The following is a 27,553-nucleotide window of genomic DNA, read 5'->3' on the forward strand; positions in this document are numbered from 1 at the left end:
CGTTGTTTTCAATTGAAATAAACCTATAGGTGCGGAGGTATGTTCTATGTGAGAGGACAGAAGCGAAGATTACGTGATATGCGCTCGTAGGGCATTGCATTTTTATTAGTTTCTTTTTATAATTTTGCGATAAAATGTAGTTTTAGCTACTCTTATTCCAAGAACAGTGTTTGGGATAAATGATATACACGTCTTACATACACCGTATTTCAAATGCCTGTTTTGCTAAACTATCTCAAACACATTGACACTGTCTGTAACTATATATGTATTAATATATACAGCCATTCTTCCTCAGATGTTACTCATATATGTTCGCGATGTAGATAAGAATAAAATTATATGTCTTTTGCAAATGAATGTTTATTATCATTTTTAACCAAATATGTACAAAATATTTATAGCTAGGCGAGCGCCTTTTTTATGTAGACAACGAGTGTTGCCTAAGAGAAATACGTGAATCATGTTTGGTCCTAACCGACATTAAACATTAAGCTGCAAAATATATATAATATTTATTCATACATTTTATATACATTGTCTGTACTTGTTTCCTTCTATTACAAAACGTTTGTTGCATGTACAATCAGTGAATCTACAATCGTCATAGTCATATACCTCCATGAATCATATATAGCAAAGTAGCATCTTAGAGACTCCAATTATGGGAAATGGAAAACTCTTCGTTTTTTTTTAACAACTGCATTCCATCTGGTAGGCACGTTTTGATTGCTGTGTGGTGTAATATCGTTATGGAGATTTGTCTAGAAAGTTTTTCTGGTAAAAGCAACAGCAGAAATAAATAGTGATGAAGTTAAGAAGTCCACAAAGGGGACTGTTACGTCTTACAGGACGATTAACGTCACTAGTTGTCTGAATATGTGTCTACAGAACACCGTATCACCAATATCAGGGCGACGCCTGCTACACATACCAAATATTAATCACCTATATAATTCGCAGCCTGTTGTAAATCAAACAAATGGAAAATACTTTTACCTTTGGTGGTGCAAGGAGCACAAATGACTGACCTAAATACAATGAAAACCTGGTATCTTACCCGACAAGTTGGTTTTACATAGTTCTCTATTATTTAATATTTTATGATCCAGATCTCTTGTATAGGGAGAAGAAGTAAAGGGATCGAAAAGATATTAGAACCGTTCCTCGTTGTGCCGTTTCGCTCGATGAAATGTCAGATATGAATGAAATGCAGCCCAAACGTGGCCCACAATGATTTTAAAAAAATTGAATGCATATATTAATAGCAAAACATGAAATTGCCCGTAGATGGTATCTGGACAAGCAAGCCTGTCGTGGGACAGAATTAAATACGTCTTCCACGTACCCTGATCAGCAGTGTCTGTCGTTCATAGTTAAGGAGTTAAGACAACTGCGTGAGTATCATGATCGATTCAACAACGGATACTTTGTAGGATGTGAACTAGCGACTTGCAGCTGCGTGGCAACTTCAGAAATTCGTTGAAGTCAGGGTACTACTTCTTTGGGTTATATGACTTTCTGATGTAGTTCCGGCTGCCGAGAGCAGCCAGGATATAGCAATCACCTCTGCAGTGTATTGGGCGACTACTGCACTTTAGATTGATGCGAGAGTGGTATACCAACGCTTCAGGTTGAAACTGCAAGGTGTTTTAGTTTACGTATCCTAGGTGCCTGATGACGATTTGTGACAGTAGAATTGATAGTAATAGTGAAGGTTTTCATGGCAGCGGATGGCAGTACCAAAATTACGACTTCCGACGAGCCATCTGCTGCCAAACAGACTCGACTCTGCATGTTTACCGAAGCTAAGTTCTCAGGAAACCCGGCAAACAGTCGACGATACGATAGTGAGGTTTTTTGTGCGAGCACGTACGTTTTAAAGTAGTCAGTAAGTCGTTCGAGTCAGGTAGAGGTAGTCAGAATTTTGAGTTAGTCACATGGAACTGTAATACAAACGAAATATTAAATTAATGTAGATGGCAGGTAAACAGGGAAAACATGGGGAAACCAAAAATGTTAATTAGTAAAATTGTTGAAGAGTTCGTGTCAGGGGACTGGTAAAGGAGGAATGTTCTGATTTAAAAAGGCTCAAATGGAAAAAGCTAACAATCGGGTGTGAGCAACAAGATTGGTTATACACGTAGCCTCATCCAAATGTTCATATTTTCTTATGGAACCATGCAGAATGCCACTAAGCATAGCGTAGATAATGTCGTAACAACAATGACAACACCAACTCCGAACTAGGACTGATAGAGTTGAAATGACTGCAGAAGAAGCATTGACTATATTTACGTATTTTGCTCGTTCCGAATTGCTAAATATTGACTGTTCTCGTACTAATGACTCTTTGAATTGAATTGAAATGAACAACAATAAACAAACTATATCTTAAACGAAACAGGAATGTGTTTTACCTGCATGTGAGCTCTGCGCCACAACTGAATTAATAACAAATGGTTTTAATTTAATTTTAAACCAAAAATTTCCTTCCAATAAACAACACGGTGAGGATGGAAGCTTACCATGTATAATACTGGAATCAGAGGTATCATGCACGAACAGAGCGGCAGTCACTTAAGCACTCTCTGTCATGGTAAGGTCTCTGTAACAGAGCCCTGCAACTGCGTCAACACGCGCTCTACAGCCTATACTATCGTTAGGTTCGAAGATCAGCCACATCATCTGACGTGATCTCCTGTCAGTTTCACTATTCGCTTCTCTCCCTTTGACAAGATACTTGTCACTGCAGTAGTACTGCGTACTTTCCGAGTGACATTTATACTCTTTAATCGAAAGGATTCGTCACAAACTAGTGGACTTTAATATAGGATTTTGTCCATCCTTTGCCTTTACGACGGCTTTAACTCTGCTGGGGACACTTTCAATGAGGCGTCTGAATGTCTCTGTAGGATGGCAGGCGGAATCGGGGAAGGTAGTCATGTTGGGCGTTGACGTCTGGAGTGAAATGGACACTCCAACTCACCCCAGAGGTGTGAAGGTGTTCCACTGATTTCAGGTCCGGACCCTGTGCAGGCCAGTCGATTTCAGGAAAGTTGTTGTCCACAAAGCGCTGAGTCACGGATGCTGCGTTGTGGCAGTGTGCATTGTCATGCTCATACAATCATCGTCTCCGAAATGCTCCTTGCTGTAAGCAGTACATTATGCAGTAAAATGTGTTAACGTTCTCCCGCATTCAGTGTTTTTTGATGCACTATGAGGGGACAACACCCTTACCACACGGTACAACATAAGTCATCACACCAAATCACTCCTCTCCTATCACCAACTCTCCAGTGCTGTCGCTCTTTATACCACTTCAAACGAAGCCTATCATTCATTACAAAAATTTGTGGCTCATGATGAGTTGCTCGAAACTTACACGCTATTCATTTTAACTCACTATGCAGAGTCATTGTGCTAGCTGGACTCCTGGTAGCACTTTGGAACTCACTAGTATTTCCTTCCGATGATTTCATGTGATTTTTTACAACCATCCATTGTAATGCTCGGCTGTTCCTTTCTCTCAGCACCTGACGTCAGCCTGGTCTTGGTTCGACCTCCCACAACGACGTGAGTTAAGCGCCTTGTTCCTTCGCGTTTCCTCATCACTGGAATATCACTAACAGTTGACTTGGGCATCTTCAGAATGGTTGAAATGCCCGTTGTGGATTTGACACTCCGGTGACATCCAACGACTAGTCCACGTTCGGAGTCACTAATCTCTCCTGCCTTCTGTTGTTCTTCACTTCTGATAACAGGTTACTCCGCACTTCCTTTTACACTCCGCCTTACGTGACATCTAATCGTCAATTCCGTATTACATAGCGATGTCCAGATACTTCTGATGAAATACTGTATCTCATGAAGTACGCCGGCCGGGGTGGTCGTGCGGTTCTAGGCGCTACAGTCTGGAACCGAGCGACCGCTATGGTCGCAGGTTGCACTACTGCCAAGTGCTAATGCTAGGTTCCAAGCCTGTGGCTCTGCCGTCGCTACGTACAGGGAAGTCGGAAATTCCGGTTACAGACTTCTAGGACTTGTAGAGGGGAGTGAGTACATCATATTTTTAATAGGAACCCATGTCCGGAAACGTCATCCAACGAGATTATAGAGCGTCAGAGTTATAGGAGCGGGCGTCTGTAAATGTACGTATACACGGGGTGATTCCGTGAAGATGTTACAGACTTTCTAGGATGATGGAGAACGATAAATGTATTAATTTGAAGTAAGGATCCCTGTACCGGAAACGAACGAGTCGAAAGCTATAAACGAAACCGTTCTGATACCTCTGACAGTTGAATACATGTACCGTTTCTTGTGTTTGCGAAGAGTATAGGGCTGGTCAGTTAAAGTGGTGGTAGTGTGGACAAAAACGAGAAAAAATGTCCAATGAACGTGGGCTCTAAATTGCATACCTGAGGAGCTATGACCATTCGTTCATCTTCGCTAATGTGAAACACATCTCCTCTACTGAGCAAGTGTTCATAGCTGTTAAGGTACGCACATGCAGCCATTGAACATGTACGAGATTCGCCCAAAGTCAATGTGTTTTTTGCGGTATCCGGATCACCTGTTTACGGTCCATTCTTCTTTTTTGATGGAAACACGGTTAACGGTCAGCGGTATCTCGCAATGTTACAAAACTGGTTGTTTCCGAGGCTGCAGGAAGACCATTTTTCAACAAGACTTGGCAAGACTGGAGTCGCCAAGTGTGTGAATATCTGAATGAAACTCAGCTGGCGACTGAGTATGTCTCAGCTGGACCCCACCGTCACCGGATTTCACATCCTCTGACTTCTTCCTGTGCGGTTTCGTGAAAGACAGCGTTTATGTACCACCACTCCCTCAGAACCTGGAAGAGTTGAAGAACCGGATCCGTACCGCCATAACATCAGTGATGAAGGACATGCTTGCCGAGTACTGGAGGAATTTGAGTAGCGATGTGATATTGTTCGTGTCGCTGATGGAGGACATATTGAACATCTGTAATCTGAACTTGAGAGAGTCAAATATGTGTAAAGCTTCATATTCGTATGTCTTAAAGTTTAATAAATATATGCATTCGAAATACGTGTATTCTCTTTGGAAATCCCTGTACCTCTTGGACGGATTTGAAGATATGTTTAAAAGGATGCAATTTGATTGGTAATTGTATCGATTACTATCGAGAATTATTAGCTGTCCATAGACAGCACCGTGTCCAGTGGGAAAGAAGATAGGTACTCTAACGTTTCGTGGATAGTTTGAGATGTGAACTTAATAGTACTAAGCCCCGAATAGAAACATTTTCTTACGCATTTTGCGAGCCATTATTTTGGAATTGTAGGAAGCCAGAAAAAGCATGATTTTTTGTTTAATGGATGAGCTGTTTCAATACCAACCACTTCATCGTAACCCGTCTGTTTGGTATTCTTGAGCCTAGTGTGACACCGACTCCTAAAGTGGAACAGAGTTCACTGAATGTATGATGGGTAAAAGTGGCAGGGATAACTATAATTTAATTGTTTTCAGGAAGGTGCGAGAGTAGTTTCCTTTGGGGAACACTGTGGCACTTTAAGACAGCGCCCAAGGATTGATAATTGAAAACCATATTATTTTCATAATAAAAAATTCTAATGTTTATTAAGTAAATTATTTTTCTAATTACCCCAAAGTAGATTTGAAATTTGACTATTGAGGAAAAAGCTGAAGATATAGTTTGGTTCCCTTTGGAAAACCACAGTAGTTATTTAAACGGGTGAAATATCTACAATGGATGTATTAATCGCAGCCTTATATGAGAACTAATTTAATTCCGACAATGGGTGAGCAGTAAACTGCACACTAAGACTTATGTTGGAGATCATTACGTAAAACAAAAGATTTTTATGTAGGAACAAACCACATCATAAATTACCATGTAATATCATCTAATAACAACCAAATGTAAAGAGTATTATGTGTGATTGGAATAATATCTACATATTAGCTGAGAAAGGAAGTGTGATAAAAGGAAAAGCAACTCCCTCTGTAACTGATGGATAGACGTAATATTAATCAATTAATACTGAAAGAGAAGCCTTAATCTGATGGTGCATTGAATACATTTGTAGATGTCGAATATATGATCTGGTGACGAAAAAAAAGTCTTGGATTTTAATAGTTCTCATGGAATATGCGAAAGATATTACTACACGCTAAAATCACAGCATTGTGCAGTGTTTGACCTTATTAGCTGCAGAGTAGGATTGATGTTATGTTGTATGGTAGCTGCAGTATTCTTCAAGGAAAGACAACTTTCCCAACATGACAGCTGCTCGCTTTTCACTTCGCAGGCAAACAATAATTCCCCTGAACTTTATATCCGGTTGTATTTTGTGAGTGGATAAAATAACGTCACTGAAATCTTGTTCAAATACTGGAGTTATTTTCAGTTTATTAAATGACTACTTATTTACATTTGTTAAGTGAGCTTTTATGAAAATGCGTTTCTATAACCAGTGACTAAAAACTGTTTAATTTGTAAGGATGATGTCAGTGACCTGTGTAGTGCTGACTGGAAAGGTATTGAAATGGTAAATATAGCACCTTGCTGCTGTGTATCATGACAGCGTATTGTAAAGCCATGTAAGTGTGTTGTAGTCACTTGGTGGTGAATTAATGACTGACGAGAAAGATACCGCACGTATCTCAACCATTCATTCAGGAATTGCTGGTACTTATAGAGCGGGCTGCGTGAGTGGCACCACTTACCACACATCCACAGTATATCTTCCGTGGCGGGCGTGAACATGTCTGATTGGGCCAGATGACGTTCAAGGATAGAACAGTAATCTGTTGTAGCGGATCGATTGACTTATGTTGAAGTATCTGAACACCTGAGTGCCCCACCTCTATTTCAGATGGAGACAATTTAAGCCTCTGGACCCCTTAAGAGGTTGGAAGTGCTGAAGCTGAGGTGATACATTTTGTACCCCTCATGTTGCGGAAAGTATCCCAGCAGGTGATAGTGGAGATCATGAAATCCACATTTTTGACTGCATATTGACAGCATGTTACACTTCTGATAGGGTCTTCAGTGAGATAGACAACTTACAGTTGAAGATATTAAGCTTTCTTTACATGACAGCACACTTAAAAACTGCAAATAACTACTGAATCAATGACATGAAACTAATTTCCTTATCAGGGGCTGTTAAAAGAAAACGAGACAGATGAAAGAAGAGTAAGTCAGCGGTCTGTCATCGCTATAACTGGTAACACATTTATCCCACTGTGAGAGAAGACGGTAAATGACTTCATGGAAAAATCTTTGCGTTTGCCTACGGAACCGGGATTGTACCCAGATGTGTACCTCTTCGTTCGTAACAAATTCAGGGCCACTAACGTCTTTCTTTGGGGCTCCAAAAGTATTGAAATCGCATAAGGAGAATTCGATATTGTATGGAGGATGCGTAAGGACTTCCCAGCGAAATTTCTGCAGAGTAGTAGAAACAATTTCGGCAACATGTGGGCCTGGTCCCTCCGCATGTGATTTCCATATTTTCCACTCGTGATCGTCGATTTCCTTCGGACGAAGAGATGCATGCCTGGGTACAATCACGGTTCCGCAGGCAAACGCAAAGATTTTTCCATGAAGGCACCGACCGTCTTGTCCAGGGGTGGCCAAGATTTGGCCTCGCGTGCCATGTCTGGGCCCATGTACCATGGCACTCAACCTCGGTTCACGTTTCCCCCACCACCACGCCACGCTGTCTGAGCGAGAGGAGGGTGTAGAGGGAATTACAGCAAGCGCGCCGCATTTCAATGGCAGTATGGTCTTACTGCATATGACATGGTTTTATATTCCACATTTCTGAGAAACATAGATCAGAAACAGAACAACTTTCCAGCATTGCGATTACTAAATGAACCCGTGACGAAACGCACCCTCTTCTTTAATCTTCGCCATCTCTTCTCTTGCCTCATCTGTTTGAAAATAAATCAGCGGGTACAGATGACATCCCTGCAGAGCTCCTACAAAACATAAACGATAACATACAAAATAAATTATTGTGATCTATGTTATGAAGAGGTTATCACAGAACTTGAATTCACAAGAAGTACAATCATTGCATTATCCAGCACGGCAATTGCAAAGAACTCTACACATTATAGAACACCTGACCAACTGTCATACACAGCAAAAATATTACTGTTATTTGTTAAACAGAGGATACAAATGTTGGACGGAATTTAGGCAATGATGAACTTAGGTTCAGAACAGGGAAAGGAACAAGAGATGGAGTAATGTCAGTACGTCAATTTTTTTAATAACTTTACAAGTAAACACAAACACATATATAGCATTTACTGACCTAGAAGAAGCATTTGATATATCTGATTGGAAGTTATTATTTAAAGCAACACGCAAAGTAGGACTTGATTGGAAGGACAGGCGTTTGATTTTAAGTCTGTACAAACGTCAAAGAGTCGAAGTGGATGTGTCAATGGTATCAAAAAAGAAGCAAAAATCAGAAAAAGAGTGATACAGGGGTTTGCCCCATTGCCTTTATTATTAAATATATTTATCGAGGAGGCGATAACAACAATGAAAGAAGAGACGACGGGAGTCAAAATGAATGATATTCTTATTCATTGCATCTCATTTTCCGATGACAGGCTTAGAGAAAGAAGTAAAACAATGCTTAAGATCTCAAATGAAGAAATAATAAAACTAAAAATAAATAGCAAGAAGACAAAAGTCATCGTTATAGACAAGAAACGAGGTGGAGGCAAGACTGACATAAAAATAGGCAGTCACTAACTCAAGGAAGTAACTGAATTTCACTATTTCAGTAACATTGTGGAAGAAAACATATGTCTCAATTAAACCAAGAGAAGAATAACACTGGCGAAGAGTGCTTTCCAAAATGAAAGGATCCTTCTACTGAACAAACACATCAGCTTCCACACTAAGAAAAAATTTCTGGAGATCTTTGTGTCCTGACTAACGGATTTGAAACCTGGACGTTAGTAAAATGAGAGAGAGTTCGCATTGAAGCTGCAAAAACGTAGTTTTGCAAGACAATAATAAGAACTAGCTGGAGACAGAAAAACGAATAAGATTATTCTACAGGAGATAAGAGTGGACTACTAAAAATTGTAGACTAGCGCAAAGCAAATCTCATCGGACACTTAAATAAACATGATACTTTTCTACTACACATTTTCTAAGGGAAGATCGTAGGAAAGAAAAAGAGGTGACGACGGAGAACATCCTACTTAAAAAAAGATTAATTAAAAGCGATGTTCTTCATACATTGAGGTGATGAAACTGCTGAAGAGAGCAAACTGTGGATGCAGAGACAAAGCTTGGCCGTTTGAAAGAAGAACTTTAGGGTCGCAGACTGAGGTGCAGTATTCACTCATTTGAATTAATTTCAACAAATAGTTTTGCTAAATTTTGTAGTACGATCAGATTCATACATCTCGGTTCCTGAATCAGCGAAAGTAATTTCACATTCTCTGAGCCAATTGTGTTTTCAGACTATAAAAAAGAAAGCTACGGGAGAGGCCAAATCAAATTTACCGAACTTCGTGAATAAAGGTTGGATGATGGTAGCGTTACCCGATCAAAAGCATTAAATTTCAAAGAAGTTTCTTCAGAAAAATTTTCCATTTGTCTCTTATTAAAAGTTTTAGGAAGTTTCGTACGCTGATTAGGAAACATAAAGCTTTATGTAACACATTTTCCTATTTCCGTTTCCCATTTAAAATATTGTTTTTGTTAGCTGATTTTCAAACAGGAAAATTCCCATCAAGTACACTCTCGCGCGGTTTTCGAAATATGACGTGCCCTTCCTCCATACATAGTATCGACGTTCGCCGAAGCTCCATTTCCGGGCGTTGATTGGTTGTATTAAATGGGCCCGTTTCTGATCCGAGAGAGATCACACGCGATTTTCACGAGCTCACTTCTCTCTGACCCAGTGTACAGATTGCATGGAATTTTATAGCAGAAATTTGAAATTTTAGCTGTAGGGCAAACGCCTCAGCAAAGTTTTCTCTTTTTGTGGTCTCCTCAGCAGTGTACGAAGAAACATACAGATGTAATTGTGTGTTACGAAGACCGCAAACCCCTTAACGTTCTCGCTGTAGGGAATTAAGATTTAATGACGAGGCAGGAGGAACCGCAGGGCTAAACATTATTACTCTGGTCAGAACATGTACCTCCACTAGGCAACGAAGTAGGAACAAAAGAGCGACTCGCATTATGTTCGCAAACAAAGTACTGAAAATAATCCCTTGGAATAATGTACACGTAATAACATTGGAGAAACAAAACAGAAAGGTAGAGAAGAAGAGGAAGTAGATAATTATCTTCATAGTTACAGTGGACCGAACAAAAATTGTTGAGCAATAAAGGGGATACATAAAAAGTACAAGCACTGCGTTAAGAAATGGGACTGCGTGAACGAACGGCTGATGCCTGTGGCCGTGAAGCTAAAAGGATACGACTAAGCGATCATTATAGCATATGCACCCACAAATAATGCTACTGACGCTGAGAAAAATAATTTCTTTATTTGACAAACCTCCTAGATGGCATTAGCAACAGGAACGACCTATATCTTTTGAGAAATTTTGATGGACGAGGTGGTAATCAGGATGATAACATGTTTGTAGGCCAAGTTGGGAAGGATATTCTAAATAATAATGGAGAAATGCTGGTAGAAATGAGTGGACAATACACTCTTAATATACGGAATGGCATTTTTCAAAAAAATGGTTCAAATGGCTCTGAGCACTATGGGACTCAACTGCTGTGGTTATTAGTCCCCTAACACTTAGAACTACTTAAACCTAACTAACCTAAGGACATCATAAACATCCATGCCCGAGGCAGGATTCGAACCTGCGACCGTAGCAGTCGTACGGTTCCGGACTGCGCGCCTAGAACCGCGAGACCACGGCGGCCGGCGGCATTTTTCAATACAAAGATGTCTATAAAGGTACGTCGACACAGCCTGCAAGCAAGTTACGATATATCATTAAATTCTGCTGTTGTGGTCTTCAGTCCAGAGACTGGTTTGATGCAGCTCTCCATGCTATTCTATCCTCTCCAGGCCTCTTCATGTCCGAGTAACTACTGCAACCTGAATCCTTCTGAATTAGTTTAGTGCATTCATCTCTTCGTCTCCCTCTATTAATTTTATCCTCCACGTTTCCCTCCAATACTGGTGATCCCTTGATGCCTCAGATCGTGTCCTGCGATCTGATCCCTTCTTCCAGTCAAGTTGTGCCCCAAATTCCTGTTCTCCCCAATTCTATTCAGCACCTCCTTATTAGTGACGTGATCTACCCATCTAATCCTCAGTATTCTTCTGTAGCACCACGTTTCGAAAGCTTCTATTCTCTTCTTGTGTAAACTTTCTATCGTCCATGTTTCACTTCCGTACAAATACTCCATACAAATACTTTCAGAAGGAACTTCCTGACACTTAAATCTAAATGCAATGTTAACAAATTTCTCTTCTTCAGAAACACTTTCCTTGCCATTGCCAGTCTACATGTTATATCCTCTCTACTTCGACCATCATCAGTTATTTTGAAGTGTCTCATTTCCTAATCTAATTCCCTCAGCATCACCCGATTTAATTCGACTACATTCCATCACCCTTATTTTGCTTTTGTTGCGTTCATCTTATATCCTTCTTTCAAGACACTGCCCATTCCGTTCAACTGGTCTTACAGGTCCTTTGCTGTCTCTGACACAATTACAATGTCATCGGCGAACCTTAAAGCTTTTATTTCTTCTCCATGGATTTTAATACCTACTCCAAATTTTTCTTTTGATTCCTTTACTGTTTGCTCAATATACGGATTGAATAACATTGGGGGTAGGCTACAACAGTGTCTCACTTCCTTCCCAACCAGTTTCCCCTTCATGCTCCTCGACTCTTGTAACTTCCACTTGGTTTCTGTACAAATTGTAACTAGCCTTTCGCTCTCTGTAATTTACCCCTGCCACCTTCAGAATTTTAAACAGAGTATTTCCGTCAACATTGTGAAAAGTTTTGTCAAAGTCTACAAATGGTATAAACGTAGGTTTGCCTTTCCTTAACCTATTTTTTATGACAGGTCGTAGTGTCAGTATTGCTTCACGTGTTCCAACATTTCTGCAGAATCCAAACAGATCTCCCTGAGATGGGCTTCTACCAGTTTTTCAGTTCGTCCATAAAGAACTCGAGTTAGTATTTTGCAATCGTGACTCATTAAACTGATAGTTCTGTAATTTTCACACCTGTCAACACCTGCTTTCTTTGGGATTGGAATTATTATATTCTTCGTGAAGTCTGAGGGTATTTCACCGGTCTCATACATCTTGCTTACCAAATGGAAGAGTTTTGTGATGGCTGGCTCACCCAAGCTATCAGGAGTTCTAATAGAATGTTGTCTACTCCTGGAGCCTTGTTTCGACTTAAGCCTTTCAGTGCTCTATCAAATTCTTCACACAGTATCATATCCCCCATTTCATCTTCATCTACATCCTCTTTCATCTCAATAATGTTTCCCTTAAGTACATCGCCCTTGAATAGACCCTCTATATAATCCTTCCACCTTTCTGCTTTTCCTTCTTTGATTATAATCAATCATAATAACGCTGTAGAGAAATAAAGTAATCGTACAAAGGTAAACGACTCTAGAGTTCGTGGGGAAGCAGAATATGGATCTGATTATTTCCTTCTTCGGTGTGCACTTTGGGTCCTCAATCAAAAATTAGCAGGTGCCAGAACAGTTGTAATGATAATGGAGAGGAACTGGCCCAATGAACAGTATAAGTTAAGATTGCCGCAGGATCCTTCACCTGGCTTCTTCTACAAGCTTATATCGAATGGGAAGCTACATCGGACTTGGAAGTAGCGTGTAAGACAGTTGTAGGAGCTATTAATGAAGCTGCCACTGAAAGTCTAGGAGTATTTGAATACGTCTGTCAAATTTAAACGTGATTAGTGGGGTGATGATATTGCCACAAAGGTGAAGGAGAAAAAGGAGGCCTATAACAGATGACTTATGAATAATAAGACTGATTCCAGAATGAGATTTTCAGTCTGCAGCGGAGTGTGCGCTGATATGAAACTTCCTGGCAGATTAAAACTGTGAGCCGGACCGAGACTCGAACTCGGGACCTTTGCCTTACGCGGGCAAGTGCTCTACCAACTGATCTACCCAAGCACGACTCACGCCCCGTCCTCACAGTTTCAGATCAGCGCACACTCCGCTGCACAGTGAAAATCTCATTCTGGAAACATCCCCCAAGCAGTGGCTAAGCCATGTCTCCGCAATATCCTTTCTTTCAGGATGCTAGTTCTGCAAGGTTCGCAGGAGAGCTTCTGTAAAGTTTGGAAGGTAGGAGACGAGGTACTGGCAGAAGTAAAGGCAAAGAAAGCAGTAATTAGAGCAAAAAACGCTATGTGGGACTTCAAATGTGAAGAAATTATTAACTGCACAGAGAGTTCAATGTCCAAAGAGGCATGGAAAGTGATAAAACAGCTAAGAACAAATGACAGCTGATAAAGCCCAAATAGGTGGAAGACGTACTATGAAAAAATGTTTAAAGAAAGTCGATCCGAATTTCAGGTTTATGCTCATTTCAGGCAACGAACATGAGACAGAAATCCAAAGGATAACGACAGCGGAAGTATAGAATATAGTTAAACGATTCACAGATACTGAAGTACCGGGGACCTGGAACTTTATATATGGAGTTGTTGATCACCGTGCCAAACGTTCTATTTGAGTATCTCGCAGAGATACTTAATCTCTGTCTTGTGGAGAGGAAATCTCTGTCGAGTTTTAAAGAAAGCTTCATTAGGAACACATTTAACAAGGGAAGCAAGGATGACTGCCCATATTATAGAGGCATCACAGTTCACAGATCTATATCGAGACTATATGGTAAGGTCCTTAAAACTGACACTGAGTGAAAAATTAAGGAAGTACAAGAACAGAGCGGTTTTCCGGCATGAGGGTCCTGTGTCAGTAATATCTGGAGCAGTAGACAGGTGACCGACAGGAGACTGGCACATAACTCGGACACACACATTTTTTTAGTACACTTTGGAGAAGACATAAGATAATGTATCATTTTATAGGATGTATGAAGCAATCAATAACCAGAACATTCATAAATGTTACGTTCAAGTCTGCAGATAATACCTGCGTTAAAGTTGGGAAGTTGCTATCACAGATACTTAAAATTATCAAAGGACTGAGACAAGGATGCTGCATGCTACCATCTGTAAAAGAGTTTCGAACGAAGCTATGAAAAATTGTAAAGGGATGTGCAGAAACTTGGGAATTAGAGTAGGTGATGACATCCTGTTGTCCCTACATTTCGCCGACGATCAGGTCGTCTTTACCGAATAAGAAGAGGATGTTGTTGTGGTTGGCAGGAGAGCCAACACCGTGTTACTAAAGGAGGCCGAAATGCACGCGTCTCAGCTCACGCAGGCTGGCGTGAGGTCCGGAACATGACAAGGGAATAAGAATTGAGAAAAACGGACGTAGTGGGTAGAATACTTAACTTTAATCCATTAATGGTGAACTTCGCTCTTGACGGTACATGTTTGACAGTATCAATAGAAATTGATAATGGCGCCTTGCTAGGTCGTAGCAAATGACGTAGCTGAAGGCTATGCTACACTATCGTCTCGGCAAATGAGAGCGTAGAAGTCAGTGAACCATCGCTAGCAAAGTCGGCTGTACCACTGGGGCGAGTGCTAGGAAGTCTCTCTAGATCTGCCATGTGGCGGCGCTCGGTCTGCAATCACTGATAGTGGCGATACGTGGGTCCGACGTATACTACCGGACCGCGGCCGATTTAAAGGCTACCACCTATCGAGTGTGGTGTCTGGCGGTGACACCACAGTTTTATCTTATATTTTAAGAAAGCTTGAAGAGGAACTGAGCAGTGGGGCATGAAAATTAGCTTTACAGAGGCAGAAGACTTTGTTGCCGGAGTCATAGGGAGGGATCTTGGGTTCAAATGGCTCTGAGCGCTATGAGACTTAACTTCTGAGGTCATAAGTCCCCTAGAACTTAGAAGTACGTAAACCTAACTAACCTAAAGACATCACACACAGCCATGCCCGAGGCAGGATTCGAACCTGCGACCGCAGTGGTCCTGCGGTTCCAGACTGTAGCGCCTAGAACCGCTCTGCCACTCCGGCCGGCGAAGGGATCTTACTATGCATGATGGGTCTATAGTATAGTGTAGTCGATCATACAAATATTTAGGGACAATCATTTCGGATAAAGGTGGAAGCAACGAGGACATAAACTACAGAATAGGAAAGGAAACGTGGCAATCAAGCAGTCTTTCAACGTGCTTGTAAAACTATGAGTACTATCGCATATGAAATGTGTATGTTGATTTAATGAGTGTAGTGTTAAGGCAGCATACCGAGTTCGAAATGCATTTCCGTACACAAAATACAATAGTGGAACAAAAATATAGTTCATTGACAGAGACATGAGTGCCTTAAAGATGGCTGTTAACTGTCATAAACGAACCACTGGAGCTCAAGTCAATGCAAAGGTTAATTTCTGTCTGAGGAATACGCTGCCGACGAATTAAACAAGTCGTGTTTACTTCAGGGGAACGTCAGATGCCGCTGTTAATCTGCGTTGTCACCTTGCATTTGGGAAAAATGGCGGAAATCCTATATTGTATGGGTTTATTGCGGTTGTTTTATGTACTATGATAATCTAGGAAGGTAGCTCAAGTGTTAAAGATTACGAAATATTTTTGTTGACTATGTTAGTCATTATTGTAACTATCAATGTTAGGTAGCGATTGCACCTTCCGCTTCTGTCGTTAGAAATGGCCAAATTTCGTTTGATACGCATGATGGTGTCTTATACGTCTAACATATGTCAGATGTGAATACTAGTAAGTCATCGTCATGTTAACGGAAAAGCAGTTAACAGCCGGTACTTGCCTCCAATATCTCTCAAAGAATTATTCTGTTTTCCAGAGGAATTTCATGCAGTTCATTTTACCATTTTGCAGTATTTATGTAAATGGTTCCCCACTATTACCCAGCCTGTTTCTTTGTACTTGTACACACTGCGTATCTACCGTGAACCGGGGATACACCCTGAAGCGCCAAAGAAACTGGTATAGGCATGCGTATTCAAATACAGAGATATGTAAGGCAGAATACAGCGCTGTGGTCAGCAACGACTATATAAGACCATAGATGTCGGGCGCAGTTATTAAATCGGTTACTGCTGCTACAACGGCAGGTTATCAAGATTTAAGAGAGTATGAACGTGGTGTTATAGTCGGCGCATGAGCGATGGGACACACAATCTCCGAGGTAGTGACGAAGTAGGGATTTTCCGTATGACCCATTTTACGAGTGTACCGTGAATATCAGGAATCCGCTTCACATGAAATTCCGACATCGCTGCGGCCGGGAAAAATTTCCTGGAAGAACGGGGCCAACGACGATTGAAGAGAATCGTTCAACATGACAGATGTGCAATTCTTCCGCAAATTGGCGCAGATTTGAATCCTATGCCATCAGCAAGTATCAGCGTGCGAACCATTCAACGAATCATCATCGACATGGGCTTTAGGAGCCTATGGCGGGTATGGAGCTAACCTCATGAATCCATGGCCCCTGTATTTCAGCAGGGGCTATTCAAGCTGATGTAGACTGTAATGGTATGAGGCGTTTGCAGTTGAAGTAATATGGGACTCCTGAAACATCTAGATATGACTCTGACACACGACACGTATGTAAGCATCCCGTGCGATCACTTGCATCTATTCATGTCTATTGCGCATTCCGACGGACTTGGGCAATTCCACAAGAAGTATTCAACACCCCACACGTCCAGAATTGCTACAGAGTGGCTCCAGGAACACTTTTATGAGCTTGAACACTTCTGCTGGCCACCAAACTCCCCAGACATGAGCGTTATTGAGCATATCTGGGATGCCTTGCAACGTGCTGTTCAGAAGAGATCTCCACCCCCTCGTTCTCATATGGATTTATGGATAGCCCTGTAGCATTCATGGTGTCAGTTCCGTTCAGCACTACTTCCGAAATTAGTGGAGTGCATGCCACGTCGTGTTGCAGCACTTCTGCGTGCTACCGTGACGCTACACGATATTGGGTACCACTTTCATTGGCCCTTCACGTATATATGAATTAAAGATATATGAATAATGTATCGGACGCCGTATACGACTTAACATTTACACAGTAAAAAGAGTCTATTGAGAGCGCTCAAAAACATGAAAGCCACAAATCCAACAGTGCTGTTGTCATGGGCACGGCTACTGTATGGACAGTGGGCTGATGACAGACAAGCAAGTCTACAATCTCTTTTTAGAGTCACCCATAAAGACAACCTCGAGTCAACAGTCTTGTCTGGCGTACGCGTTGCATTTGGTTAGTTGTCATGGCTGTTAAACCATTATCAGGTGCAATATTCGGACGTCTTGTGACGTACAGCATATTATCAGAAGTATTTAGACACCCTGAAGTGATGCGGAATTGAACGCTAAATGTCATGATCAGCGGACCAGTCTGCATGAAAGGAGCCGCGGAAGATTGCATCGTTAATATCGACCCAGTAACAGTAGAAATGATAGGTGGGGAGAGCTCAGTGACTTGGAACGTGAACTAGTCACTGAATGTTTGATTCGCAATGTGTCGTGGAGGCTGCAGTTCAGGGCAGAGGTGATACTGTGATGTTTTAGGGGTTGCTTTCCGTGCTGGTAGTTGGGCTTACACATTTAAGTTACCATCAACATGTATCAAATGTCATCTTGGGTATTAATAACCGCTTCAGCTGTATTTAGTCCTTTACTACTAGATCACTGCTGGTTTCGTGACACTAAAAGCCATATATTTAGGTGAACATATGACGAAAACATTACAGCGTAAATGCCCGGAATCTTTTTGCCCAACATTTGTAGTGACAGAGCACGCGGCCGCGTCCTCTGTAAGCGGTTCCGTATAGATAGGTAAACAGACCCAGCCACTATACTGGAATCTGTCTGTTTATATTCTACGACCTTCCGTCTTTTAGCAGTTTTTTTTGTTTTTGTTTTGACGTACAACAAATGTTGCGTAAAAACTTTCAGAGCTTTTCCGCTCTAATGTTTTAGTCATGTGCCCACCTGAAGATGTGGATTTTAGTGTCACGACGGGTAATGATCCAATAACAAAGGCCCGCTGAAGCGCTTGTTAATACGCACTATCACTACTCGTGGTTGCCCCACCTACAAGGTTGTCTGCATGGACCAAGTGGTTTACTTCCACATTTGGTTTACTTCCACAGTCTTGATAACTGCATGTGTATTTTCCGTTTGCGTTGATGTTTAACATGGTTTCCTGACAGTATCAGAATATTCTGAACTTACATGATGGAAGCTAACCATTTGTAGCAGAGATCAGGTGATCCGAACAAGTCTGCTGTGATGCATCTTTCTTCGAAGATGGCTCAAATGGCTCTGAGCACTATGGGACGTAACAAATGGTTCAAATGGCTCTTAGCACTATGGGACTTAGCTGCTGTGGTCATCAGTCCCCTAGAACTTAGAACTACTTAAACCTAACTAACAAAAGAGCATCACACACACACCCATGCCCGAGGCAGGATTCGAACCTGCGGGACCGTAAAAGTCGCGCGGTTCCATACTGAAGCGTCTAAAACCGCTCGGCCAACTTGGCACGTTTTCTTCGAAGACCATGTGGTTTTTGTGGCATACGGTAGTCATAATGATCATGTTGAGATTTTTATGCAATAAACCAATAATATGCGATGTAGGTCATTATTCTCACTTCTGGGAAGTATACCAACATTGACCCCATAATTTATTTTCTTGTGGATTCTTCGATGTTCTGACTGAAACAGTAATGATACACCAACACCCGCCAGCAGTTTCCTTTGCAATCTGATAGAACAACCCGTACGTCAGAATATGTGGCTGATCACTGTCGGAGATATTTTATTGCACTGAACGAAGTGCAACAAATATACTGGCATTTAAATACTTACAGATCTAGTTTAGCCTTATAATAGAAACCATTTACCCGAAGTATTGTGAGTAAACAATAGCACTATTAAATTAGGGTAGCCAGATGGAGATTAGTGTCCATCCTTCTGAAAACAAGCTCAGTCTGTTTAAAACACGGGAATGTCATTCGGTTTATCTCTGGTGTACAATAATGCTTTTTGAGTTTTGAGTTACTCTTAAGTAGATTACCTAGTACAGTAGTTGTAACATGAGTTTTCACTTGACATTTTGACACATTCACCCTCCCAGAAGAAACATACCGTGACGGTCTACTGCCTCGAATGTGTATTGCCTGGCGTCATCAACATGTATGTGAGTTGTGCTATATGAAGGTACATACTTATTTCTTTTATGAGGGCAGAAGCTCAAAGCAATGTATTCAGTACTTCCACAGCTTCAAAGATATAGTTTCTTAGGTAGATGGGCTGCTGCAACAGTACCAAAATACCGATCAACTATTTCTAATAAACACTGAACCAATGACGGATACATCATTCATGACTTAGATACTTAATACTGCATACTTGGGCATCACCTCCTGCATTCTTGGTCACCGAGACCGCATACAGCACGTAATTTGTGACAAACATGGAAAGATCGAAATGCAGCCACGAAAACGGTGGCTCCAATGCGAACTGTATGATACAGATTCCCTTTTGTCCTTAATACATCTGCACAAATCTTGAAAACTTGAAAGGAGTGACGTTACGCGACTGTTTTTGTCAAAACTGTCACATGCCATTATTAAATTCCAATAAATTAATAAGTCCAGCCAATTTAAATCAATCTCAATTTAGAATCAAGAGTATGAAGTATGATTACAACTAATGTCACTGATTGTCATACCCAGTTACTAGATTTCCGTGTTAAATTCTTCTTCTGGAGGTCTGTTTCAATGTAGTTGGGAACGTTCCGGCCATTGTGAGGGATCGTAGGGCTTTTCGAAGGAAACTATTTGTGTATGATTCATCTAAATTTTTGTAATACTTTGCTTTAAAATGTTCCCACATTGATACTATATTTTCTGCACATGTAAAGTAAGGTTTGCTATACTGCAGTCTGAAGTTCTTTGCATTTATGTGAGTAATGTACACTCCTGGAAATTGAAATAAGAACACCGTGAATTCATTGTCCCAGGAAGGGGAAACTTTATTGACACATTCCTGGGGTCAGATACATCACATGATCATACTGACAGAACCACAGGCACATAGACACAGGCAACAGAGCATCCACAATGTCGGCACTAGTACAGTGTATATCCACCTTTCGCAGCAATGCAGGCTGCTATTCTCCCATGGAGACGATCGTAGAGATGCTGGATGTAGTCTTGTGGAACGGCTTGCCATGCCATTTCCACCTGGCGCCTCAGTTGGACCAGCGTTCGTGCTGGACGTGCAGACCGCGTGAGACGACGCTTCATCCAGTCCCAAACATGCTCAATGGGGGACAGATCCGGAGATCTTGCTGGCCAGGGTAGTTGACTTACACCTTCTAGAGCATGTTGGGTGGCACGGGATACATGCAGACGTGCATTGTCCTGTTGGAACAGCAAGTTCCCTTGCCGGTCTAGGAATGGTAGAACGATGGGTTCGATGACGGTTTGGATGTACCGTGCACTATTCAGTGTCCCCTCGACGATCACCAGAGGTGTACGGCCAGTGTAGGAGATCGCTCCCCACACCATGATGCCGGGTGTTGGCCCTGTGTGCCTCGGTCGTATGCAGTCCTGATTGTGGCGCTCACCTGCACGGCGCCAAACACGCATACGACCATCATTGGCACCAAGGCAGAAGCGACTCTCATCGCTGAAGACGACACGTCTCCATTCGTCCCTCCATTCACGCCTGTCGCGACACCACTGGAGGCGGGCTGCACGATGTTGGGGCGTGAGCGGAAGACGGCCTAACGGTGTGCGGGACCGTAGCCCAGCTTCATGGAGACGGTTGCGAATGGTCCTTGCCGATACCCCAGGAGCAACAGTGTCCCTAATTTGCTGGGAAGTGGCGGTGCGGTCCCCTACGGCACTGCGTAGGATCCTACGGTCTTGGCGTGCATCCGTGCGTCGCTGCGGTCCGGTCCCAGGTCGACGGGCACGTGCACCTTCCGCCGACCACTGGCGACAACATCGATGTACTGTGGAGACCTCACGCCCCACGTGTTGAGCAATTCGGCTGTACGTCCACCTGGCCTCCCGCATGCCCACTATACGCCCTCGATCAAAGTCCGTCAACTGCACATACGGTTCACGTCCACGCTGTCGCGGCATGCTACCAGTGGTAAGACTGCGATGGAGCTCCGTATGCCACGGCAAACTGGCTGACACTGACGGCGGCGGTGCACAAATGCTGCGCATCTAGCGCCATTCGACGGCCAACACCGCGGTTCCTGGTGTGTCCGCTGTGCCGTGCGTGTGATCATTGCTTGTACAGCCCTCTCGCAGTGTCCGGAGCAAGTATGGTGGGTCTGACACACCGGTGTCAATGTGTTCTTTTTGCATTTCCAGGAGTGTATATAAACATTATGTAAATTGTTTATTACGTTAAATCATTTTCTGATGGCATTTCGTATTTAAAATTATTTGTGTGCATAAACTGAGCAAGGGCGGGAAGTAAAGACAGCAGTGATTGAGGCAACATCTTTGTGGAGCAGGAGAGGCTCTGCCTGCAAATTTGCAAAGAAATGCCTCGGATGAAGACTGCAAACGTCTTACGGTACAGTACAGTTGTTAGGCTACTGTGTGTAAAACTGAAGAACGCCAAGAAGAGAAATTGAGCCCATACAGCAAGATACTTGCAGGCCGTACTGTGGGAGTGTAGCCGCTAAAATTTTTCGCCACTCCCAAGGCTACAGCCACCAGATAAATTTTTTTTGTATTCTACTTTTGCACAGCGTGAACCACTAATTTAAACTGTGTTTTTAATAATCATTCTTGAACTTTAAAGATATTGGTTCAGCCTGTTATTTCATCTTAGTCATACACATATATAGGAGTCTTTCCTGGTGTTTGATTAATCCGAGTATCCTATTTTACATACTTATGAAGTGAGAAAGTTAATATGAAGAGGCTCAATTTACATTTTTTTTTTTTTACAAATAATGAGGAAGTGTTCTTAACTATTGCAAAGTATTATATTAAAGGTTTGCTTACGTAAAATTCTGTCAGAGCTAAGCGAAATTACTAAAATTATTAAATGAATATACAGAGTTAGTTCACAGAGTAATACCGTTTGAAAGTAAATTCCAGTAAGAATGAGGTTTTCTTGAAGTGAAATGTTCAGTATAAAAAGTGTGTGCTTTAGTATCTAAGTATTTTAAGTTTTTTGACGATGGAAAGTGCTTTTTTAGAGGTCCCCTCTGTCCAAATTTTTTTAGCTTCCTTGAACTTACCTAGTCGTTTTTTTTTCTCTTTTAAAAACGTAATGTATAAGGGTGTAGTCAAACATTGCTTCCATGGAGTAATATTTATTTGAAGAATCAAATTAAACAATAGCGTTTTCAGTGCTTCACTGTTTCACTGCCGGATGGGCTGGCGGCCATTAGTATATGTCTTAAACCACTAAATGAACTTGGACCTGAGTTGTCCTAGCTTCAATATATTATTATCCATACTGTGCTTCTATCTAACCGCTGGGTAAGATCTTAGGAAAAGAAGTGAATAGTGTGTTTTACCTATCCATTCCACACAACACACGGACAAATCCTGTAAAAAGGGTAACTATTGATTAGCTTTTTCTATTAAAAGGACTATCCTAACATAGTGTACTTTGTTTGGAAACTAAACTGGCAACTGGCAACGTAGTGTCAGTGTTGCCGGATGGCCATTGCACTGTGTTTTTAAGATTGGCATTCTGCTGGCGCCGTAAAGACGATCTGCGGACAGACAACGAGAGAGCGCAGTTTTGCGGTGCCCTGCACTCTGCAGAAAATCAGTATTCTGCGTCAGTGCTAAACTCAAGCAACACAGAGATAAAAATCTCTGAAATCGAGTGAGACGGGAGACCGTCTGACTCTTTTGTGTAGAAGAACAAGCTACCCACAGCCTTCAGTCTGCCACTTAGTTAACTTCCTTATTGCTGACTGTCTTAAGAAATAGTAAAACTGCTGCCATTGGATAATGTAAGTAAGGTTTGGACCAGGAGAAAAGAAATCTCAGTGTGTACATATAGAAGACCTGGTTGGCTAAGAACGCAGTACAGGACAGATGGTGGAATCAGGAGTTGCTTGTTTGTGAACTACAGAAGTAGAAACTCACACGTTTGGTTAATAATGTTTAAACTTAGTATGGAAGGTAGATCGTTGCTTTTTTACAACAGATCTTGTTGGTTGCCACTCGAAAGAATTACTGTCACTGGTACTGAAAATCATGCAGAAGTAAAAATTCTTTTCTTGCTGGGGGCGCTCTGTGCAGTTAGTTTCCAGCTGAGACTCCGCCACACACCGTTGGGTGCCTTGCGAAGTATAAATGTAGATGCTTCAGCAGAGAGGGGGAGAGCAGTGTCGGAGCAGGTTTACATCCAGGGTGCGCAAACCGGTGTAGGGTGTGCGCGAAGTTTTCAGATCGACGTTAAAGCTTTAACGTTTCCAATTCAAGTGATGTCATAAGGAATCCCCAACGCAGCATGTGCTAAGTTAAGATAGTGGGTGCAAGCGTGATCCTTTCCGTAATCTTTTCCGTCTGATTGACTCTCCGCAAATTTAACCGCACCTCCCCCCCCCCCCCCCCCCCCCACACACACAATGTTGTGTTGGCTTTTAGCGAAGTCACTTCGAACTAATTACCTGACCTTTGCTAAGGTGCTTTTACTTTAATTGCGTTGTAAACTTGTATTAATACTCGATGAATGTATTTGTATTCAACTTGAGGACCTCATCAAATTGTAATAAATACGTTTTTATAGTGACTATTGTTTCATTCTGCAGTTTCATAAACTCCCTATTTTATCAACTTGTGAGTTGCTAATGTCAACCCTTTTTAATAAAGTAAATTCACTGAGATATCCCTTGTGCAACACCTGGAGTTAAGTACACGTGATCGTTTGGGGATCGATCTGTTTATTGATAAGTTGACCCGGTACAGATCTTTTGACATCCAGAAGGGTATGTCAGTGGTTGATCACTAATCACTATAAAAAAGACGAGCCGCGTAGACACGCACAGTGATCCTTGACGACTAATGTAGTATACTATATGGTTTTGTAACATAATGCCATGATAAATACAATTTTCGGGAACACTGTCTCATTCTTTTATTAACTATCTATACCATCGTTCAGTTTGGTAACCGATGTTTCGAACAACTGAAATTCTTAACTGCAAAAAGTTTGTCGCATAGCTTCTGACTGAATGCTCCATTTCACGTATCAGTCTTATTCTCTCGACATCATTACCATACAGCAAAACCAAACTAAAAAAATAAAAACAAAAGACTAACTGACAACACTACTTTACCACTTCCGTACGCCATTGCCTCTAAATTTACGCTCACGAACAATTTTCCTGTTCAGAGCAAAGTCATTTATGATAGAATGTCAAGATAAGAAGTACCATAACAAAATTTAGTTTCTGTACTTTTGGTAGGTGATGCGCAGTAACGTGAGTTAAAAACTGAACTGCAGTGTAGTTCTGTTCACATGTCTTCTTTCAGTAATCGTAATCTGTATGTTTCGCTACATTCAAATGCATAGCAAGGAATAGTTTGGGCTCTTCTTTTATGTGTCTTACGCACAATGGAAATTCATCTCAAGTTGTAAGTTATTGATCCTACAATTAAATGTGAATGCCTAAGCTCAAGCGTGGTTGTGCTTGACTTGAACACGATGAATGCATAGAACTTCTCAAAGCTACAGACATAGTGGGGGAATGTCTGAAGTACTGCTGGAGGGAACTGACATCATGTCTCCTACAGGGCTGTCCATAAATCCGTAGGACTACGAGGAGGTGGAGATCTGTATAACATGTTGCAAGGCATTTCAGATATGCTCAATAATATTCATGTTTGGTGAGCTTCGTGGCCAGCGAAAGGGTTTAAACTTAGAAGAGTGTTCCTGGAGCCACTCTGTAGCAATTCTGGACGTGCGGCGTGTCGCATTGTCCTGCTGGAATTGCTCAAGTTAGCATAATGGACATGAATGGATGCACGTGATTATACAGGATGCTTACGTAAGTTTCACCTGTCCGGGTCATATGTAGCGGTATTAGGGGTCCTACATCACTAACTGCACACGTGCCACACCATTATAGAGCCTCCACCAGCTTGAACAGTCCCCTGCTGACATGCAGGGTCCATGGGTTCCTGAGGTTGTTTCAAAATCCGCACACGTCCATCCGCTCAATACGATTTGAAACGAGACTCGCCCGACCCGGCAACATGTTTCCAGTCACTAACATTACAATATAAGTGTTGACGGGCCAACGCCAAGCGTAAAGCTTTGTGTCATGCAGTCATCAAGGGTACACGAGTGGGTCCTCGGCTCCGAAAGCCCATATCGATGATGTTTCGTTGGATGGTTCACACGCTGACACTTATTGATGGCCTAGCATTGAAATCTGCAGCAAGTTGCGGAAGGGTTGCACTTCTGTCACGTTGAACTATTCTCTTCAGCCGTCATTGGTCCCGTTCTTGCAGGATCTTTTACCGGAACCAGCGATGTCTTACCACATTCCTGATATTCACGGTACACTCGTGAAATGGTCGTACGTGAAAACCCCCGCTTCATCGCTACCTCGGAGATACTGTGTCCCATCACTCGTGCGCCGACTATAGCATCACGTTCAAAGTGACCCATAGTAACACCACCTTCAAACTCTCTTTAATATTCATAACCTGCCATTGCAGCAGCAGTAACCGAGTTAACAACTGCGCCAGACACTTGTTGTCTTAAAACAGGCGTTGCCGACCGCAGCACATATCTCTGTATTTGAATATGCATGCCTATACCAGGGCCTCTAGCACTGCAGTATAACAGTGGACGTCGTTTACTTATTAGAAGGAAAAGTACTGCACAGAGTAGGTGAAGAATTAAATATGTGAAATCTTTGCGTCAAATGAGAGCTATACTTCTGAATGACGATGAAAAGCAAATGGGAAAAAAAAACTTAGTAGTATTATGACTGTTGAGAAAAATCCCTCTGATATTTTCCACCGACGTTTTGCTATTAATGAGGTGCTGGCCCACCACTCAACGGCAAAGAAGAAAACTACACTCTAAACAAGAAGTGAAAGTACGTTGAACTGCGTTAAGAGGACACTAGTGGAAACCGCACTTTGGTCTCACAGTGCTCACAGGCTGTGCCGCTGCTCGATTCCCGCCCTGTGGCTGGACGGTCCGTAAAGCCCCTGATCGCTATCTCCCAGCGCCCCTCTTCCTGAGAGGCTGTTCCGCTCGCCAGCCTTACTGCTCTTTTATTACGACGTTACGCCTCCGAAGGGAGTGCTCTCGTATCACTCTGCCGGCAGACCTTAATGATTATGACTACTGGTACAAGCTCTGAATACACAGCTGGCTGCTGGGCTCGTCCTAAGTGAGGGAGAAGCGCTGTAAGAGAGCCTGTAAGTCCTGCCGAAACTGTTATTCTTATTTCATTGGAGACTGGTACAGACATCATGCAAAGAACGCCGTATTGCACGTCATTATTAATACATATCTTTACTTACGATTACAATTCCAACAACGTAGCACTGGCATGAAGTGTACCATATACTTCAATATACAAAGCTGTTAGGAGTAATGCTGCCTACATTCTGAAAATAACGAAACATTATGATGCAGAGATCTCATTTGAATGTTGATTCCTTGCCCTGAAATCGTGTTATGCTTAGTGTAACAAGGGAAAATATATGTCAGCATGCATCGGAATTGGACATCGCGGCCTATCGCAACTGCAGTTTACCGTTCTTCAATGTTTCTGCTGGCTTTGCTCGGGTTCTTACAACGGCCACGTGAATATGGAATCGATGGGCTCAGAAAGGCCACGTACCCTGCCATACAGAACACCAACGGCCCCACGCGACTAGCGCTCAAGAGGACAGACATATTTTCGCTCGGGCATTTTGGACCGTACAGCCTCGTCGTGTGTGAGGCATATACTGAGAGTAATGAGTTCATCAGAATTTTTAATCTTTATTTTTCAGACAAAGCAAGTACGTCATCATAATCTACACACCTTCTCTCAGTTTTCAGTGTAATCTCTATTTCTTTGCACACATTCTTCCCATAGTTCTACAAGTTTGAAAACACCATTACGATAGAACTCCATTACAATTTCCCAAAGACAATGGTGCGCTGCTTACCAAACATTCTCTGGTATAGTTGTTCTCGCATCTGTTCCTTGTCAGAACCTATAAGATGATAGTTTGAGGGTGCCAAGTGGGGACTGTAGGGAGGATGTGAAAGAGTTGCCTCTTCAAATATCCCTGATCCTCTCCACAGAAGTACGAACGGTGTGAGGATGTGCATTATCGAGTTGCCATGTAATCTCCGT

The 27,553-nt window shown here is 42.0% G+C and overlaps 1 long non-coding RNA gene across 1 annotated transcript in view; it reads right to left on the minus strand.

Moving 5' to 3' along the window:
• Positions 1-27,553, minus strand: part of LOC126337027 (uncharacterized) — a 729,269-nt gene that overhangs the window by 615,545 nt on the left and 86,171 nt on the right. The window lies entirely within an intron of this gene.

This window comes from Schistocerca gregaria, chromosome 2, assembly GCF_023897955.1.
Source record: "Schistocerca gregaria isolate iqSchGreg1 chromosome 2, iqSchGreg1.2, whole genome shotgun sequence".
Lineage (NCBI taxonomy): Eukaryota > Metazoa > Arthropoda > Insecta > Orthoptera > Acrididae > Schistocerca > Schistocerca gregaria.